At 35.5% G+C, this 7,500-nt stretch overlaps 1 protein-coding gene across 2 annotated transcripts in view; it reads left to right on the forward strand.

Annotated features, from left to right (window-relative positions):
• The window catches only part of LOC144964870 (uncharacterized), a 53,236-nt gene that overhangs the window by 4,251 nt on the left and 41,485 nt on the right, over positions 1-7,500 (forward strand). The window lies entirely within an intron of this gene.

The raw sequence follows: 7,500 nt of genomic DNA on the forward strand, positions 1-7,500 counted from the left end.
GCCGGACTATGGGATTTGGGTGCCGAGGAGAATGAACCTGGTATTATAGGAAGTGGGCACTAATGAGGATTGAATCTGGGACTGCGAGAGGTAGAGACTAGTGGACTTTGAGCCCAGAAGGTACTTCTCTTTTTCGAAACCTTCCGAAATCGTCAAAAGTTATGGGAAGTGGGCAAAGAACCGGGGACTTCTGCACACCAGTGGGGAGTGAACCTGGGATTACAGGAATAGGATATCAGTGGGAAATGAACTTGTGCACAAATCAAGTATACTCCCCACTGGTGTACACTTCCCTGAGTCTCAGGTTCACTCCCCACTGTTGCCCACTTCCCATAACTTTATCAGATATTGTCGGGTTTCGTCGGGTTTCTGTGGGTTTCGTAAAAAAGTAATTGCTCTTTCACGAAACCCGCCGAAACCCAGTCCCAGGTTCACTCCCCACGGCTGCCTACTTCCCATAACTTTGTCGGGTTTCGTCGAGTTTCGGTGGGTTTTGTCGGGTTCCGGCGGGTTTCGTAAAAAAAGAAACACCGTCACTTTGACACCAAAAGATCAATTACACAAGGTATGTATCCAGTCCTCCGGAAGAGTAGTTTTACAATTCCAATGAGATTGGAACCAGTTTTTGACATCGCACTTGTGTTCCCTATTGCCTTTATTGTTTAACTGACCCGCGTCTAAAGCTGCTATATGATGACATTTTTTTTTCAAAGTTTTGGGGGCAGACTGTGTTACATAAAATAATTTTATTTCATAGTCATTGGTAACTATGCATTCAGACATTCAGAGTTTGTTGTTCGGACATTTATAAACAAATTTGTTCCTTTTCAAATTGTACCAATGTACACAAATAATCCTTATAAATCATTGCTAATCGAAAGATTGAATTAATTTCGTTTATTGGGCAACGAGCCAATTGTACATCATTTACAATCCTCAAAAGAATGGGTTCATTGCTGTGATATTCATGGGAAGCTGACTGAAAGGGTTCGATAAGCTCCAGCTTATTAGTGGCTTATCCAGGATTTTAGAGAGATTAGGCAGATAGGGTTATTCAACCATTTGCACCATAACCTGTGCCATTACTGCTCATCTATTGCTCAATCCCAACGACTCTCAGATTGTGACGTCTAGCAAATAAGAGAAAGGGAATTGTGAACCTACAATAATGTTTATATTATTGTTCATTAAAAGAAGACATTTTGTTTTGAGTTATTTGAAAAAGGGGTCAAACTTGTTTGATGAACTCTGAAATCGTTCCAATTAACCCGCTTACGTTTCTATTAATCAGTAGAAATTATATAGAAAAAAAAATCGGTCACATCAGATCGTTCCAATTATTGAGCGGCTATTTCAATCGCCAACATCGACTGTATCGGGTCAAGGGGGGCAAGATTTAGGTTGCGAGGCTGGAATGATTTCTCTAACTTAAAGAAGGTAGGACATCTTTAGACAAAGTGAAATTTTATGTTAAAACTATAATTGGGAGTGGAGCACAATTTAAAAATGCCCTGATTAGTTTGAACAACTGAATAATGGTCGTATTTGTAGCTTATATTCTTCCCTTTTTTTGGAAGGCCTATTTCGAGTATGTCTCTTGGTAGCGCCGCCTGTATTCTTTATGTCCTCCCCTGTTTAAAATTAGAGTATGCGTATTTTGTGGGTGTAAATTTTGTCAACAAATTAGTTCTCCGTTTTTATTTTTTGATACTGTCTTCATGATTATGGTCTTGATGTTTACATTACTGATGATCTGTATTTGAACATGCTTTCCTTCAACTGCGTTTCTGTAGCGTAGCGTCATCCATAGACCATTCATGTGCAAAATACGGATTAAGAGTGTTGCGAAGTGCGGCATGATAAGTGTTCTGGTTAGACCAGAATTCTTTTTATTGATTGTTTTGTGTTGCTCGTTGCTAAGTTGTCACTCTTTGTCAGTATAGATAGGTCGAAGATGACGTCACTCAGGCCTTTGTTATTGTTTTTGCCATCCGCGTTTGTGAGTTGTTCTCACTAAACTGTATTAACCAGACTATAAAAGTTCATGGTTACACAGAGTTTGTGTGTTGGTCCGTTATACTTCCGGATGGCAATGTTGTGAACTCCTTGGCCAAGCGCATTCTATCTATTCGTCACTCGCTACTTTATTGTTATAATTTGTTGTTGTTTATAATTATTTCCATGATCGTCATTATTATTGTTATTTATGGTGTGAACTGATATCACATTTTCGCGCCTTTAATGAGTATTGGTAAACTGATTCAACATTCTTGGTCAGTTTCTCTCCAAACGTTGAAAGTGAAGGTTGTAACCCTCTCAATTTACATCTATGCAGTTTTAACTGCATATTTTTAAATATTTTTTCTATATTTTCTTGGAAGTTTCGGGTTATAGCCCATGTTATTTCCTATACTGGATTGTCCTCACGTTTTCGAGTACTTAACGCACCAGAAATTTAAGTTTTTATTCCTAATTTAAGTTATGATTCGTGTGTAAATTGTCTTAGATATGTAGCCCCATTTGTTCGCAGAGATATACTTATATTCATTGTATTTAATAATCTATCATTCCATATGTTCCATCCACATTTCATGAGATATACTCGTATTCATTGTATTTAATAATCTATCATTCCATATGTTCCATCCATATTTCATGAGATATACTCGTTTTCATTGTATCAAACAATCGGTTGTCATTCCGTATGTTCCAACAATCATGTAAAGACATTAGCCTGTTTAATAGATATTTACTTTCATGTCATGTGAGTAGTATTCATGGTTTAACGTACTAATTTTATTTTTCTTTCTATATTTCCATTTGATTATGATTTAATTGTCAAATGGGGAGACATTACATATTTGTTAAGCATATTAATTACCATTACACGTATTTTATGTTTATAAAATTTAATGTAACCAAAATATAAATATTTTTAACATATTATATTTTGCAGTCGACCTGCCGTACATGCTACTACTGTAAACTTCTACTCTACATGTTTTTCTACCGTTGTCCTGTTATCCCACTGCATCGTTTTCTTCAATCGTCCATCATCTATTAAACATCGTCTTCATCTTTATCAACAACAACGTTCTCGTTTTTCACTTATCTGTGTGTATGGCAGCGTTCGCCCTGGTGCGATACGTCATATTGTAATACCCAAATTAATAAGATTCAGTGTTAACGGTGAATCAATCGTTACCAGCTGCTTTGGTGCGGTTAAAGAATTTTCCAATGTTAATATCCATAATGTTACAGGATAATGTTACCAGCGACTTTATGGATGGTTTTATTACATTAATACTGAATCAAGCGCGCGCGCGTTTTGACCTGTATTTTCGAAGCAAGCGAATGAATTCGATTGCACTGAAACTTGGCAACGCTACCTTGATTACAAAATTCATTCATTCATTTTGTGCCCTGCTTCAATGCTTGATGATCAAATCGTCCACCATATTTTGTCGTTGCTGATTAGGTGCTCTTGTTCCGTCCAACTTTCGCGTTGTGTTCAAATTTTATTTTTTTTACCCTTTCTTTCTCATATGTCCCGATAATTTCGTTTGTCTCTTTCTTATCTTCCTCATCAACGATCTCGAGTAATCCGCCTTCTTCATCACGTCCTTTTTATAAATGATTTTTAGATCTTTTCTATCAACATGCAGGCCTTAATCTATAAGACCGGAGTGTCTCACCTTGTCAAATTTACAAAATACGTATGATTTAATATTATTTGTGTCAAATAATCATTCATTAGCAAGCTAGCTTAATAGCCCCCATATAAAAAAATCAGGAATACTCATTCACTCTTTGTTCAAAACGTATGCACCGTCACAATGCCCACTGAACACAGCAGAATGTCATATGTAAAGTGCGTGATTCTCACTTTCAGAACGTGATCAATATAATAAATAACAAATTTCATGCTCATAATCTTTATAATATTCAGTGGCGTGTTGTCTTTCTTTGAATAATTTAAATTAGACGTGGTTAAGCTGTGTGTCTCTCTGTCTTTGTTTTTATAGACGGGGGTTGTTATTCTTCTCTGAAAAAATAAAAATGATTTCATCCCTCGAGATATCATATTAGTCGGTTGAAACGGAACCTGTCATGTACTTTTTCTACTTTAAAAATAAAGTTTGCATATTTTCCTGCTTTTCACTTTCTATCAATCTTTCCTACGTCTCATTTCCTGCCCATGTTATAATGTAAATAAAAAAATGCTCTCCAATTCCAAAAGTTCTGCCAATTTCCGAATAAAGAACATTCATTTATCTAATTTGGTTACAACTGAATCTTTATGTAAGATCCACAAACGTTTGTCATTAATCGTCACCCCAAAATATTTTAAATCCAAAAATTGTTCCTTTTTTTCTCTGAATGGTTTGAGATCGACGTTTGAAGTCATATTTATCCTCAAAAAGTCTACAATTATTTCTATGGTTGTATTAACGTTCAATTTCAAAAATGTTTTTTTCCACACCAAATCACTCAAAAGATTGATTTAAAAAAATGTTTATATCAGATTAGATCCCTAATTTGGAAAGTTTTTCTTTCTGTTCATTAAGCATGGGTGTTTATTGTGAACTTTAATAATAATAATAATAATAATAATAATAATAATAATAATAATAATAATAATAATAATAATAATAACGAAGAAGTGCTAAAACAAACATACCAACAAAGGAAACTAATGCCCTTAATAGCGGATCGACAACTATCCTTTTTCGGACACATAGTAAGGAAAGATAAGAATGAATACCTGGCAAGTTGTGGAAAAATACCTGGTAAACGCGCCCGGGGAGACAAAGAAAAACACTCATAGACCAACTGAAGGGCTTCACCAACCTAACAATCCAAGAGCTGTTAGAAAAAGCAAGAGACAGGGAGGAATGGAGAGAGATAATTCATGCAGTATCCGAAGCCTGGACCAGGCATGGAACCTAGAATAATAATAATAATAATAATAATAATAATAATAAATAATAATAATAATAATAATAATAATAATAATAATAATAATAAATAATAATAATCTTCTTCTTCTTCTTCTAGGTTCCATAATAATAATAATAATAATAATAATAATAATAATAATAATAATAATAATAATAATAATAATAATATAGATTTATAGTGCGCCAAACATCCCTTCATCAGGAGGGCTCTGGGCGCATAACATAGATTAAGCCCTAACAGTAACACTAATTATATACACATAGTCAAAAGAAAGCCTGTCGGAATAAGAATGTCTTCAATCGACGCTTGAATTCCTCTAATGAAGACGAAGAACGTATCTCTAGTGGTAGTAAATTCCACAACCTTGGGCCAGAATGCTGAAAGGCACGTTCACCAGCCTTCACTCGACAACGGGGTGTTTTCAATTTGAGGTCGTTCGTTGATCAAAGCGATCGTTGTGGTTTATACCGTTCAATGAGGCTTGAGAGATATGCTGGTGACGAGCCCTACAAGCATTTGAAAACGATAGTTAAAGATTTATATTTAATCCGCTGGTCCACTGGCAGCCAATGCAGCTGCTGTAGTAATTCGGGAGCTGCAGTTTTCCTGTCTTTATGGGATTACCGAGAGCCAACTAAGACAAAGAAGTTAACTCCTCTTGGCAATAAAATAAATAAACAAGTAAATAAATAAATAAATAAATAAAAGCCTCATATGGTGAATTCTTTTCATCCTTATATAAAAAAAGGAAAAATTCTTCATAAGATGATTTACCCCATGGGTCTTAAGGCTCTGAAGGATTCCCATTTTACATGTTGTCGTAATATATATATTACAGATAGATAAACAGATAACTTGATTTCCTTTTATAATTTAAAGTCAGTTTGAAAGTTCGTTGAGTCAAACAGATATCATAAAATACGTACCGACGACACTAACACTCTCAAAAACAACCAATTTCGACACTGCAAAAAGTTTTCAGTTTGGCGTTTTTACGCACATCGTTGCATTCGAAATAATGTATTCACTTAATGTAAATGTTGCTGCTCGAAGCTCGAAGAAATAAACAATAATGTGAAATTGAATGTAAGCTTCAATTTAATTACAAAAACAAATCAAATGAACGTTTCGGGTTTCCCCTTTATCAACAAAACAGGATGAATGAAACACGACAGAGGAATGAGATGATGTGGTAGTGGCGTTGTTAAGATGAATAAACAAAAACATTGATGGGCAGGAAATAGTATGCTCCTTTGTAAGGAAGCACGAATTAAAATAGAATACTAGATATTTCTAAAAGGTGCGAAATTAATTAATTGAAAAGAGGGGAGGCGGGGAGGAACTGTGAAATGCAGTTTAGAAAGTGAAATATAAAAACGTGTAGACTGTTGTTGGAAAATAAATACAATGGAATTGAAAATAAATACAAAAAACAATAAATAAGGGATGTCAGTATAAGTATAAATCATTAGTGACAGCAGCAGGACGTCATCTGTGGTGTTTCATTCATCCTGTTTTGTTGATAAAGGGGAAACCCGAAACGTTCATTTGATCGAGCAAAATGACCAATTGTAACGTTGGTTATTCTTAAAATGTGAACACTTTTCACTATGTGGATCATTTTGAGCACACTTTGCAATGTGACCAATGACCTCGAGGACATGGAAATGTAATATAGATCGTACCCATTGTATCTGTCTAGCTTCTAGCCCCAACAAACCAAAAATAGACATATTATTATGATGGAATACTTGATACTGTTCCCGTCTGTTCAGATTTTCATTTGACCTCAGGATTAAAGTGGTCAAGACACCCATTTTCTTTCATGTAAGTTAGATCAGTGTATATTGCTTAGTTTTGAATTATGGGCAAACTCTCAATTTTACCAATCAACAATCAAAACATGATCACCTAATTTGACTTTTGTTTTGATTCTCGGCCGCCATTTTGATTTGTGAAGTATTGAAAAGTAGTGCAAAGCAGTCCGAGGGTTTTTTTTCTCTCTTAGGGTTAGCTCGAGATCGGATGATTTTTAAAATTAGGGTTAGCCATAAGTCTTAGCAAAGGTGCTAGGGTGTTTGTTTTTCCTATTAATTAGGGTTAGTTAAAGGTACTAAGTTTTATTTTTTCTTGGGGTTAGTTGGGGTTAGTTGAGGGAATATTATTTCAGTTGTTTCTCTTTGTAGGAGCTTTCGGAAAGCCTCCCCGGGATCGTCTTTCAACCCTGCTCACGTCTGCTGCTTCAGGTCTATTTTCGCAGTTGATTTTCTTACCACATTCTGTTTTCACACACGGACAACTGTATGTTGCTGTGTCACGGGGCAGAGGCTATAATGGCTTTCACTTCATGTTGGGCCACACAGAAAAATCAACAGAGGATGTACCAAGTTACACAGACAACGTTGTTTACCAATCTGCCCTCATTAAATGATGGTGGGTACAATATCGAATGAAAATAGTTCTTTCCCCGCGAAATTGCGGGCTTCCACGTTTATTTGTGTATTGTTGTGCTGATGAAGGGTTTGTAACCGAAACGTC

This window comes from Berghia stephanieae, chromosome 2 (assembly GCF_034508935.2).
Source record: "Berghia stephanieae isolate SIO BIC M18660-M18661 chromosome 2, UCSD_Bste_1.3, whole genome shotgun sequence".
NCBI lineage: Eukaryota > Metazoa > Mollusca > Gastropoda > Nudibranchia > Aeolidiidae > Berghia > Berghia stephanieae.